Below are 13,397 nucleotides of genomic sequence, written 5' to 3' on the forward strand. Positions count from 1 at the left end.
TTTTGGTATGGAGGTGTCTAGGGCCTTTTATAGCCCTGGCACGCTTTACGAGGCGGTAGCCCTTAAAGGCACGCTTTACGAGGCGGTAGCCCTTAAAGGACCGCCACCTTCAAATGGCCATAGATTCGGGTTGATCTTTACTCCCTTGGAAAGATTTTGACTTCCTGTTTCTAAAAAGGTATGGAACTTGAAAATTCAATGGTCGGATCAAAAGTTATGGCCCTCAAAAGTTAGTGGTGCATTGATCGATGTGTTATCTCGATTTTCGTGATATCTCGGCCATTCTAACTCCGATTTCAACCCATGAATAGTCATTGAACTGAGAATTTGATAATTTTCGCAATGACATTGGTCTCAACCCGTTATGTCGGCCAGGTCAAAAATAGGGTTTCTAGGACCCGCTATGAGTCAACTCCGGGTCAACGAGGTCAAACTTGGTCAAAGTTGCCAAAAATCTCTGAAAAGCTCGAGTTTGATGCAAGACTACGAAAAGTGTTGTTTTGTGAGGGTTTTGACCTCGTTTGACCTTTAGTCAACCCTAGGTTGACTAGGGGCATTTTGGTCATTTTAGCTAAAAAAGGCATTTCAGGTGCTCCAACGTCCGAACAGGTTGCACCACGTTATTCTGAATGTTCTCGCGGCCCCACAGAGAGAAATAACATTTTTGGATTTTTCGGTGTTTGGCACACAAATCGAGAGTGGACAAAACATGATATCAACACATGATCATTTGTTTTATTGCACTTAGAGCATCCGCAATGGGCTCTCTATATGCTAAATGTTAGATATATTTGGCATACAAGCCCAACAAACACTCAGCAATTGGGAGGCCATATGGGAAAAGCTATTTTTTTTTTTTTTTAGATTTAGCTACAGTACCATCTCAAATGTAAGATGGTACTGTAGCTGTATGGTATAAAAAAAAAAAAAGGATTTTTTTAATGCTTTTTATGCCGGGAATTTCTCTCTCCTCCCTCCTTATTTCTAATCTTTTATCTCTCTTCGTTCTCTCTTTCTCCATTCTCTCTTTCTCCTCTTCTCTGTGCTTTCTTCAGACCCAATACTCTGCCCCTCTCTCTCCGATAAGTTTTAGATGCTTCTCTCTCTCCGATGACCCTCTCTCTCCGATAATGATTCCGACGAGCATCCGTGCTCCGATCCCTTTACCGATTCACAAGCACTCATAAATCCAACCATCTAGATACCCATTTCACTTTTCACTCCATTAAGATTTGTGGGTTTGGATTCACCGATTCAGTCATCCCTTTTTACCGATTCACTCTTCACTCCGTCGGTCTTTGAAATCAAATCAAAATCAAAAGCCTGGTAAGATTTTGAGTTTTTGTGTTTATGTTTCTTTTCTCTTTCTGCAATAAAATTTGTGTTTGTGTTTTGGTTTTGGTCAAATAATTGTTGTTGATGTTTGCAAAGGTGGGATTCAGCTTGGTTGATTTTCTTTGCATTTGGTTCTCATTCACTCTCTCCCCGTCGGTCTCTCACTTTGCTTTGCTTCAAATTTGGGTCCTCAAAAGAAAGGTACGAAACCCAAACCCAAATCCCTTCTCATCTCAAATCCCTTATTTCTTCCACATTTCGATATCATCCATGTCTTTGTTCTAAATTCCTATTGTGAACATGAAAATTTTGTTGTACTATTCGGATTTTGTAAAATGCTTGTTGATTTATGCATTATTTTTTTGTAGCTCGTAAATGGGATTTACATAAAAGTGGGTTTGCATGTGTATTATTTTGCTTCATTGATAATTGGTTATGTGAACTTGATAGGGAAGATTTTAGAATCGTGCTTGAAGACCATTTGGAGTCTTTCTTCACCTCTTCTCTCTGTCTCTCTCTGTTAATAATAATAAAAATTAAACCCAAGCGGTAGGAAAAGTATGATAAACAACACAGAATCAGATTAATGCTGATTAACCATACCTTTTAAGGAGCTTCCGGACAAATGATCGTCCCTTAGTCTGAAGTTTGCTAGAGGTGCTGGGATAGAGCTGTAGGCTTGGACTGAAAGAAATGAAAGCCATTGATTGATCAATTTTTTTTTTAATATTATTAAGTGATCAACTGGAGAAATAAAGTTACATCTCTGTGTCTATCCCAAGCACAAAAAAGAAAAGAAATAAACAAATAAAGGAGAAGATGCAACAAATAACGAAAGCATAATTTAACCCAGTGGAAAACAAGTTACACACTCTAAATAAGTTGCAAGTGGCTATCATGCACACCACAAACTCAAAGTTGGCAGCAGTTATATTAGAAAATGATCATTTTACAGAATGATGGTTGAAACTTAACCCATATAAGCAAGCAGCACCAATGGAACTACTGAAATCTTTTTATTAAGTGACAAAATTTTATGCTTGCTATCAACAATTGAACTCCCTTTTCTGCAGAAGGGTTTCTAGATTTATGGATTCCATGAGCTTTCATTAGTTTCTGTTTATTCGTTACTTTTGTTCTCTCTTTATTTCTTTCTGCAGTATCACTTGTATACAGTCCGTGTACTTGGGCAGTGCTTTTCTTATCGATTTTTCAATGAATTTATTTACTTCTAAATAATAAAAATAATAAATATGCAAAACTTTAAAAAAAGGGGAAAGAGTAAGTTACCCTGTTCATTGAACTCGCTCTCATTGAAGCTACTGTTAACAGCATGTAGTTTTCTTAAATAACTAAGTCAAGTTAATGACATTCTTTCTTAATAACCTTTGTCTTTTCTTTGTGTTATTTATCTGTTCTTGGAGGACTACTATATGGCTATGACATTGGTGCTACATCTTGTGCCACAATATCTATAGTGGTATGCTTTTAATGTAATTTTGAACTGTAGTGGCATTATATTCATCTGACTTAGCTTGTTTTCATTCTTTTGAATGAAAATTCTCATTTAAGAGCCAAAAAAGTATATTTGTATTTCCTTGCTTGAAGGACACACTCTAAAACTGCAGCTTAGATAAGATAAGCAATTATTTTTTGACCCCATACTACTGTTAACAGCATGTAGTTTTATTAAATAACTAAGTCAAGTTAATGACATTCTTTCTTAATAACCTTTGTCTTTTCTTCGTGTTATTTATCTGTTTTTTTAAAGTGAACTCCACACTAACTGTTTTAAGTTCCTTATTTAAAGGGATGAGTACACAAGAAGAGATAACACGATGGGCTAATATGTCACAAATGGATGATGATTTTTTGGCACCACTTTTAAGTGAGTCTCAAAATACTTCAATGCCCATCCAAGAGTCTTGTCCGAAAGTTGAAATTGTCACCCCTAATCCAACAAAACGTGGTGGCAACTTCAGTGTAGATGAGGACAACCTCCTTGTCTCCGCATGGCTTAACACTAGCGTGGATGCCATGCAAGGTACTGACCAAAGGATTGCCAAATTTTGGAAGAAAATTTGGCAATACTTTTGCGAGAACAACACTTGCGGAACAACACGTTCTGCTTCCTGCCTCCAAAGTCGATGGGGAAATATTAATGGGAGACAAGTAGGTTTGCTGGTTTCATGGCTAAAATTGAAACCCGAAATCCAAGTGGTGTGACTTACGAGGACAAGGTATAAAATATATTACAATAGTGTCACAATAATAATTTCCGAATAGTTTCAAGACACTAATTATTTTATTTTATTTTTTTAAAATTTAGTTGAAAGAAGCAAATGAACTATATAAAGAGTCATCAGCTCAAACAACCGGCAAAAAATCACCTTTTGCATTTGAATATTGTTGGGTTGTGTTGAAGAACCAACCAAAGTGGAGTATGCCTAAGGAAAGATCAAAATGGCTCCCTCAAACTCCTAGTTCAGTTGATCAAGTTTGTAGTAATGATGATGACATAATGGAGGTAGAGAGACCAATTGGTAGAAAAGCAGAAAAGGCTAAGCGAAAGAGAACAGATGATGATAAGGGTTTTGGGGATTATTTGGTGAAAAAAATGCAATATATGCAAGAAACACATGAACAAGACAATGAGACTCTTCGCATCAAAGTGGATAGGGTTCGAGTGGATGCGCAAAGAGCTGAAATTGAAAAGGAAAGAGCTGAAATTGAAAAGGAAAGAGCTGATATTGAAAAGGAAAGGCTTCGTCTTGAAACTAGTAGGGAGACGCGTAGAGTTGATATTGAAAATGAAAGGCTTCGTCTTGAAATTATTAGGGAGGAGGGAAGAATAATGACCTTGGATACAAGTGGCATGAATAACAAAGAAAGACTTTATTTTGAAAAACTCAAGGATCAAATCCTTGCAAGACAACAATTAGGGTAAATAGTTGGGTTTGACCCAAGGAGATGATGTCTTGTCATAACTATATTTTGGTAGTAAATTATATATGGGTTGGGGTTTGGCATATGTAGATGATATTTTGTTTCAACCTTATTTTGGTAGTGGCTTATTTTAAGCGTAGGTTTGGAACATGTAGATGATGTATTGTTCCAACTTGATCAATTGGCAGTAGGTTGTGCCACTTATGTAATCACATCATTTTTGCTTATATGAAAAACTTATGTCCTTCCTATGTTTGATGATGTATTTTTGCTTATAATAAGATTGATTAACTAAGCTAGTGTTTCAATTTCTTGATTAATATTTTAGTACATGAATGAATATTGCAATTCAATGAACATTCATGTACTAAAATATTTTGATGTAGGGGATAACTATACTTCATGTCACAGTGACCCTTTTGTGAAACTTGAATGTATTGCTACATACTTCATAAATTGGTGACCCACTGACTGGCTGTGTCCCTTCATAAATTATTGAAGTTTTCTACCCTTCACAATGACCCTTCATAAATTATTGAACTAGCTGGCTGTGTCCACCTTTTGTGACCTTGGTTAAAATTGGTGACCCACTGACCCTAATATTGCAGTTTTCTACTAATTGCTATGCAATTTTCAATTTGCACTAATAGTATCATAATTATTTCTATAGGATAAAGGATTTGAGGAGGCAAAGCCAATAATTGAAACTTTGAAAACTAAAGGTGCTTCTTCAGTTGGGGCTGCAGGCTTTTGTTTGGGTGGTGAGTTTTTCTCTATTAATTCTTTTTTGCTTTCTTTGTGAGTATCTTTATACAGCATGTTTTTTGACAATTTTGTTCCACCCAAACTCTTGAAACAATATGATGAGGCCTTAACTTCTCAATCTAAGGTAGGAAGATCAAATCCTTGTCTAGTTTTTGAGTTACCTGCAACATGTCCACTAGAACAAGCATCAGCAACTGCTTGTGTGTCCATGATTGCTCCTCGAGCATTGTTAACAATTAGGACTCCCTTCTTACACTTTGCAATCCTATCTTTGTCAAATAAACCTCTGAATCATATAAATCAAATTTCTCATTAGTTTGAATTGCATTGCATAGCCCAACATAACGATAGTTTATAAGTGAGATGAAATATGATATTCAACTACAAACATATTCAAATTGTATCACAATATGATATTTAACGAAACTGAGAGCCTTGTAAGGCCATGGATTCATCAAGTAACGCATATTACAAGTGATAAAGAATGAGTTGCCTTGAAAGTTAATGCTTATTAATCGATTTACAGAAATTCCAAACATAAACCAATAAGTCCTGATTATTACTTATGATGCCCCCTACAAGAAGGTTCTCTTTAGGATTTGCCTATCATTTTTTTTAGGATAATTCAACAAGGATTAAAAGAGTTTAGGATAGTGTTAGATTGATCCATCACTGAAAGAAAGAAAGAGAAGTTGCACTTAGGATTGTTGCACTTAGGATTGTCAGTCAAAGAATAGACTCTCTTCTTGGTTTCCTTCACATCTAAGAGCCTTCTGCCATCTAAACGTGAAACAAGTGCACCAAACACAATTAAGAAAACAAGGACCACACTGATGAATTTAGCCATATTATGAGAGAGAAAGAGTGAGTGAGTGAGTGAGTGAATGAGAATGTGGGTATTGTTGTTTGTGAGGAAAGAAATGCAAAGGAAAAAAATGTGTAGTGGGGAGAGTTTTCTAAAGGGTAGGCCTTGTATATATATATATATATATATAGAGAGAGAGAGAGAGAGAGAGAGAGAGAGAGAGAGAGAGAGAGAGAGAGAGAGAGAGAGAGAGAGAGTGTTATTACCTTGAGCTTGAAGACGTATATTACTCTCCCAAGAGGGCATCCCAAAAGGCAAAGACAAAGTGGAATTAAGCCTATTAGCCATAGCCACAGGCAGAGAAAGAGACTGTTGCCTATCTCTCAAATTCAATCCCATTCTATAATGTAATCTTTGCTTGCTTTGCAATAATTGTGATAATTTCCTAACACTTTTGTCTTCAAGGTTGTTTCTATGGGTCGCTCTACGCTTCGCAAATTGCTTCTTGACGACTCAGACGAGGATGAGATAATGAGGCGAGTTCTTAAGGGTTCAACATCACAACGTAAACGTCGTCGGTATATTGAACGTGATCGTTTGGCAGGCCATAAAAGACTTTATCTCGACTACTTTGCCGACACACCAATATATCCTCCTAATTTATTTCGGAGGAGATTTCGGATGAGTCGGTCTCTTTTTCTCCGTATTCAATCTGTAGTGGAAACTTATGAACCTTACTTTATCCAAAAGAGAGATAATGCCCAAAGGCTCGGTTTATCTTCTCTTCAAAAGATAACAGCTGCACTTAGGATGCTTGCGTATGGAGTGGCAGCTGATTTTATGGATGAGTATGTGCGGATTGGAGAATCCACTGCAATAGAAAGTATGAAAAAATTTGTTAAAGCGGTGGTTGATATTTTCTCTAAGGAATACTTGATGTCTCCAAACAACGAAGACATTGCTAGACTTTTAGTCAATGGGGAAAAACGTGGATTTCCAAGGATGCTAGGGAGCATTGATTGCATGCATTGGAAATGGAAAAATTGTCCGACTGCATGGAAAGGTCAGTACTCTGGTCACATTCGTGAGTCAACCATTGTTTTGGAAGCTATGACATCATATGATCTTTGGATATGGCATGCATTTTTTGGATTACCTGGGTCAAATAATGACATTAATGTATTAGAAAGATCTTCTATATTTTCTGAGCTCGAACAAGGACGTGCTCCTGCAGTTAATTACTCAATCAATGGCCATGAGTATACAATGGGATACTACCTTGCCGATGGCATATATCCGAAGTGGTCAACATTTGTTAAAACAATTCCATCTCCACGAGGACATAAGAAAAAAGTATTTGCAAAAGCTCAAGAGGCGAATAGAAAGGATGTAGAGCGTGCATTTGGAGTGCTTCAAGCAAGATTCGCAATTGTGCCTGGGCCTGCAAGATTTTTCTATAATGAAACGCTCCAAGACATCATGAAAGCATGCGTAATTCTTCATAACATGATCATTGAGGATGAGCGAGATGTAAATGAAGCGGTGGAAGAAGATTATGAGCAAATTGATGACAATCCTACTATACAACTGTCACGGGAGAACACAAATAAATTTACGGAGTTCATTGAAACCCATCAATGTATTCGAGATCAAAATATTCATTCTCAACTCCAATTACACCTCATTGAACATTTATGGCAATTATAAGGAGAGTTGTAGGAACTTAAGTGTGTGAGTTATGCATATGGGGTTTTATTGTAATTTGATATATGTACAAGTCTTCTAAAGACAACATTGATAGCTATGTATGTGGATTGTATTTATAGTTATGTATATGGATTGTATCTATATATATGTATGTGGATTATAAAAGTTGATAGGTTGAGTACATTGATATTTGATAGGTTGTATGTATATATATATGTATGTGGATTTTAAAAATTGGCAGGTTGTATGTATATATATGTATGTAGATTTTTTAAGTTGGCAGGTTGAGTACATTGATATTTGGCAGGTTGCATTTATATGTATGTATGTGAATTTTTAAAGTTAGCAAGTTTGATATTTGACAAGTTCTTTCTAAAAAAAAAACGAAAAATTGGCAGGTTCTCTGTGCGTGGTTGTTGAAATAGTTGGAAAGAAATTGGCAGGTTCTGTGGTTGTTGAAATAGTTGGAAAGAAATTGAAAAGAAAAAAGACTGGCAGGATGTGTGTGTTGGAAAGAAATTGCCAGGCTGTGTGTGTGTGTGTGTGTGTGTGTGTGTGTGTGTGTTGGAAAGAAGAAATTGGCAGGTTGTGTGTGTGTGTGTGTGTGTGTTGGAAAGAAATTGAAAAGAAAAAAAATTTGGCAGTGTGTGTGTGGTAAAGGAATTGGCAGGTTTTGTGTCTGTGTGTGTGTGTGTGTGTGACGGCAGGGTGTGTGTGTGTGTGTGTGTGTTGGAAAGAAATTGAAAAGAAAAAAAATTTGGCAGTGTGTGTGTGGGAAAGGAATTGGCAGGTTCTGTGTCTGTGTGTGTGTGTGACGGCAGGTGTTGTGTGTGTGTGTGTGTGTTGGAAAGAAATTGAAAAGAAAAAAAATTTGGCAGGTTGTTGAGGATTTCCAACCGTTGGACTGGATGAATTTGAAAAAGCAGAATAGTTGAATTTGGCTACATGCTGATTGCCTCATACTCATTTTTCGTGCTGACTGGTACAATTGGTTTCTATGCATGCTTCTGGTTCACAAGGCTTATCTACTCATCAGTGAAGATTGATTAGTTAATTTTTGCAAAGTGAGGAATGTGGCTGTTTGGTACCACCTGAGGAAGCGCACAGAATTACCACTTGGGATGAGAAACATGGTGAACCCTTCTGGACCTACCATTCGGGTTCAGTTTTGAATTTTAAAATCATAGAAATTGTTATTATTGTTTAGTCTTCTCTATACAGGTTCTTTGGCAGTTCTTAGTTTCTCCCTTTCCCCCTTCCCCATTTTCCTTTTGTTTCCAATTCTTTGTTCTCATTGTCTTCTTGTTCTGTATTAAACGTTTGCCCAAATGGCCTACTTTAGAAATGAAAAACAGATTCTTGTATCAACTGCCAATTGTTTATCAAAAAAAACAAAAAAAATGATGGTTGGAAAAGTAATAATAAAGAAAGATTAAAAAAATAATATTTTAATAAAAGGATGAGATATAGAGTTTTCGGATGTTGGGTGTATTGTAAAATGGTATAGTATAATAGATAAAGTAGCTTTTTGAGATGGTAAAATAAGATAAGATATAGCATCCGGATGTGGATGCTCTTATGCTGTAAGAATTTCTTGAAATTGTATTCTCATAATGCATTAAAGTGAATGCATATAAAGTGATGACTCGAAATTTAGGTACAAACATCTAATATCAATATTTATCCAAAAAGAAAAAGGAAAATCTATTGGTGAGCAATACTCTAGTCTAGTACTTTTTTTCTTCTTCATAGTCTATTTGGCATTAGCTAGCTTTTAGCTTTTATATTTTATGCACAACTTTTTAAAACCTAGTTTCTTTTTTCCAATTTTTCTCATTTTTCTAATATTTTTTTCAAGGTACAAATATACTTTTATACACTTTTAGTAAAAAGTTAAATATGTTGTTCACAAACAGACATGTAGAATCTAGTGGATGCATATGGGTGAATGGGTAATTAAATTTTTTTTTAATGCAATTTGCTTATTTTTATGCTGCCTTTTTGGAAGTTTATTCGAATTTTCAAAATGAATTTTTACTAAAGTTAAAGGATGCCTGAAGGACATTGGTTTATAAATTATTTTTTAAATTATTTTTATGAAAAAAAAAAGTAACTGATTTGTTTGACAACTTTTATGATGTTATAAAAATTTTCTTAAATGAACCGCATGGTTGGCTTAGTAGTTCCTAAGGCCTCATGACATCTATACACCTGAGAGTATAATTAAATAGTTAGAGAGGTCAGGATACCCTCATTTGTCAAAACTCAAATTTTATATGTGATTGTGATAAGTACTAATTGTAACTTAACTGGGGCCAAACACATCATGTGTTGTGCCCGCAAGAGTATGGTTGAATCCCACATCAATTACTGATAAAGAAGTTTAGCAATTTATAACTTATAATCACATTTTCTCAATTTTGGCTACCCATTTTTGGGTTTAAAGGACCTAGGATGTTTCTTTGGTTTTTAAGAACACATTCAAACTTTTTGGTCATGTTCCTTTGGTCTTTGTTAAGACAACCAAATATTATTCCTTGTTGGGGCACTATTGGAACACGAGAGACACAATAACTATTTCCTTTGAATGGAAACGCTCCACTGCTAAGTTAGATGAAACTAAATCCGAATGGTTTTGTTTTAAAGAACACTAGGATCATTGAATGAAGGTCTCTCAAGAGATTATAGAGAGCAATGGTTGAAACATTTTACAAGGGCTATAGGATTCACAACCACCATACAAACGTATTAAGGGCACTCAAAGATAGGTTAAACATGACATTGGATATGGGCATTTCTTAGTTAGATATCAAACTTGATTCCTAGATTCAAATTGAACTTGTATATTAAAAAGATGAGTGTCGGACAAAAATTGTTATTTAGTAAAATCCATTAAACATAATTTTACCCATAAGCGTTTGGGCATATGAGTTTTATTGATGTGAGTAGTGCCCAATTAAGATAACGTATTTATTAATTACAATCAATTGTTTCAAGGGAAGACCATTTGATCCCAACTACATTGCCATTGTACATGAGTTTATTTATTTTTTTTTGTATTTGAGGGGATATGTGTCTTTATTTATTTGTGACTTTACCTAATAATGTATTTAGGTTGCCTACATACCCTTGGTGGGGATCAAACCAATTCGTAATTCTTAAATTGAGGTTTTAGATTTAATTAAAGTCCGTAAATTTGTTAACATCATTTTTTCTTAAGGACTTTTAATTAAATAATGGACATTGAAGTCAAATACTTGGTATCTAATTAAGCATTGACTTAATTTTATTTTTGGGTGAGATAATTTATTTTAATCTTAAGGATTAGTCATTGTTTTTATGTAAATTGAACCAAAGACTCTTTTGGAGAAATTGAACGTCCAAACAAATTTCTCTTTTATTTGCTTCTTTGTAGGAATTTTAACAAGTGATGATATTTTGATTGAAATCTACAAAATTAATTAAGGGTCCGTTTGGTTGGGGGAGTGGAAAAGTGGGAGGATAGAAAATGGAGAGAGGATAGAAAATATTTAGTTTTCTCTCATATGTGTTTGGTTAGAAGGGTAGAAAAGTGGAGGGATAGAAAACTCTTTTGTTTGTTTGAGAAGAAAAGTAAGAGTATAGAAAATAAAGTTCGTATAAAGTTACTATTATATCTAATTTAGGTAAAACAAAAATAATACATTATATTTTTATTAAAAAAATATGTATGAATGATTTCTTCATTAAAAAAATAAAATAAAAAGAGGATAAGAAGTTCAAGAACCCAAAACTTTTTTTTTCAAAAAAAAAAAAAAGAAGAAAAGAAACCAAAACAATTGAAAAAAGAAAGGGTGTTGTACAAACATAAAAGAAAAGAATTAAAAAAAAAAAAGGAAGAAAAGACAAGGAGTCAAGGACTTGACTCACAAGCACGCAAGTTCCCATAATAAAATAAAAAAGGTAAAAACTTTTATATAACACATCAATTTGGAGGGGGTTAAATATGTAATTCAAGTGCTAAGCCCCATTTTCTCTCTTTTCTTCCTAGTTTTCCTCCCAAATTGGGAGGATAAAAATTTGTAGGCCCGGTGGATTTTTTTTCCCCAATATTTTCCATCCTTTGTGTTTTCTCTCTTGAGTCAAATAAGGGATAACATCATTTTCTTCCCTATGTTCCTCTCTTCCTTTTCCATCCCTCCTATTTTCACTCCAACCAAATGGAGCCTAAGAGAAAGAAATGTTTGAGAGAATTTTTATTGAACTTTATTGAACGAATTCATGATAGTAGAGTCAAGGACTCAATTGATTTTGAGAAGACATCGAACAAAAGTTTGAGAGAATTTTTATTTGGTAATTTTCAAATAGGATCTACGAGTTAGGGACTCCAAGTTTCATATATGGAGTTAGAAACTCCTCATGAAACCTGATCCTATTTGTTTTACCAACCAAAAATTCATTTTTGAGAAAAGGGGAGAGAGATTTAGGGAAGAAAGGGACTGGTGAAGTTCCACATACAAACCTATTGCTGGAACTTCTTCAAGCCTTTGTGTCCTCTTAATTTATGTACTTGTTGAAATATTCTCTTTTTATTTTCTTTAAATCATTTAAAGCTTTTAATTATAGAAAATTACCAAATTGTCTCATTTTAAATAGCACATAAGTAAAAAAATGATATTACAATAAACTTATAAAGGTAATTTTGTTCATAATAATAAAAAAAAAAATCAATTAGGTAAAAGTGATCCAACTGGGTTGAGTTAGGTATCAATTTAGGAGTTACTCGTCCAACCAGAGGGATTAGTCCAGTTCGATAACAATTTTTATATTTTTTTTCCTTTGAATCTTTGATAACAAAGATTAGAGCTCGTAGTGTTTTTGGAAGGCAATAATTTGCATTGCTAGTTTTTAATGAATTTATTTCATTATATCTACTTAAAAAAAGAAGAAGATTAAAAAAAAAAAAAACCGAAAAAGAAATATATATAAAAAAAAAAAAAGGTGGAACTCAAGGTTGCTACATACCTAAATAAATAATACTCAAAGAAAAAACAAATCTTTCTTAAAAAGAAAAAAAAAAAAAAAAATGAAGAAGGAGGTAAGGGAAGCCATACTGTTTAAGTGTTCACGAATGATTTTGAATGCTTCTTTTGTAGCATAAGACAGCCTTGTCAGTGGATCACAATACCTACAACATGAAATGACAATTCATTAAGAAGTACAATGGTAGAGTATACGAAGGAACCATTTAAAAAAAAAGAAGAACAAAAGAGAGAGAGAGTTAATGTGATACATATAAGAAAAAAAAAAAAGTAGAACTCAAAGAAAGTCAATCATAAATAAACAAAACAAAACAAAACAAAGAGGAACTTGCAAAAGATAGAACCTGAAAATTTGTTGGAGTCTTTGACAGTAACATTTAAAAAAGAAAAAAGAAAAAGAAAAAAGAGAGTTAACGTGATACATATAAGAAAAAAAAAGTAGAACTCAAAGAAAGTCAATCATAAATAAACAAAAGAAAACAAAACAAAGAGGAACTTACAAAAGATAGAACCTGAAAATTTGTTGGAGCCTCTGATAGTAAATGTTTTTAATCTGAAGAAAAAGAAATGAGGATGTAGAGCTAAACTAAATGTCTTGAATTTGAAGAAGAATGAGAGATAGAAACTGTAAAACGTACGTGAGTTTGTAGGTTTTAAAGTATAGAAGTTTTAATTTACATATCTATTCCTATTAGTTAAAAACTTGTAAGTGGGTATGATGAGGGTATTTTAGACATAAAAAATGTGGAATCCAAACAGGGGAAGCCCCTTAAATAGTAGTATAGAAGAATTAAAAAAAAAAAAGAAAAAGAAGAAAA

General features: G+C 34.1%; 2 long non-coding RNA genes across 2 annotated transcripts; one reads left to right on the top strand and one right to left on the bottom strand.

Moving 5' to 3' along the window:
* Nucleotides 1-1,429: 1,429 nt before the first annotated feature.
* LOC112003768 (uncharacterized) lies at nt 1,430-8,926 on the top strand. The gene is made up of 2 exons (XR_010630002.1): nt 1,430-1,536; nt 8,437-8,926. It is a non-coding gene; the product is annotated as an uncharacterized LOC112003768 (long non-coding RNA).
* A 3,687-nt stretch (nt 8,927-12,613) lies between these two features.
* LOC136068677 (uncharacterized) lies at nt 12,614-13,200 on the bottom strand. The gene is made up of 3 exons (XR_010630003.1): nt 13,080-13,200; nt 12,924-12,941; nt 12,614-12,725 (listed from the first exon to the last, which is right to left on the bottom strand). It is a non-coding gene; the product is annotated as an uncharacterized LOC136068677 (long non-coding RNA).
* Nucleotides 13,201-13,397: the final 197 nt, after the last annotated feature.

This window comes from Quercus suber, unplaced genomic scaffold (genome assembly GCF_002906115.3).
Source record: "Quercus suber isolate HL8 unplaced genomic scaffold, Cork oak 2.0 scaffold_129, whole genome shotgun sequence".
In the NCBI taxonomy this organism is placed as follows: domain Eukaryota; kingdom Viridiplantae; phylum Streptophyta; class Magnoliopsida; order Fagales; family Fagaceae; genus Quercus; species Quercus suber.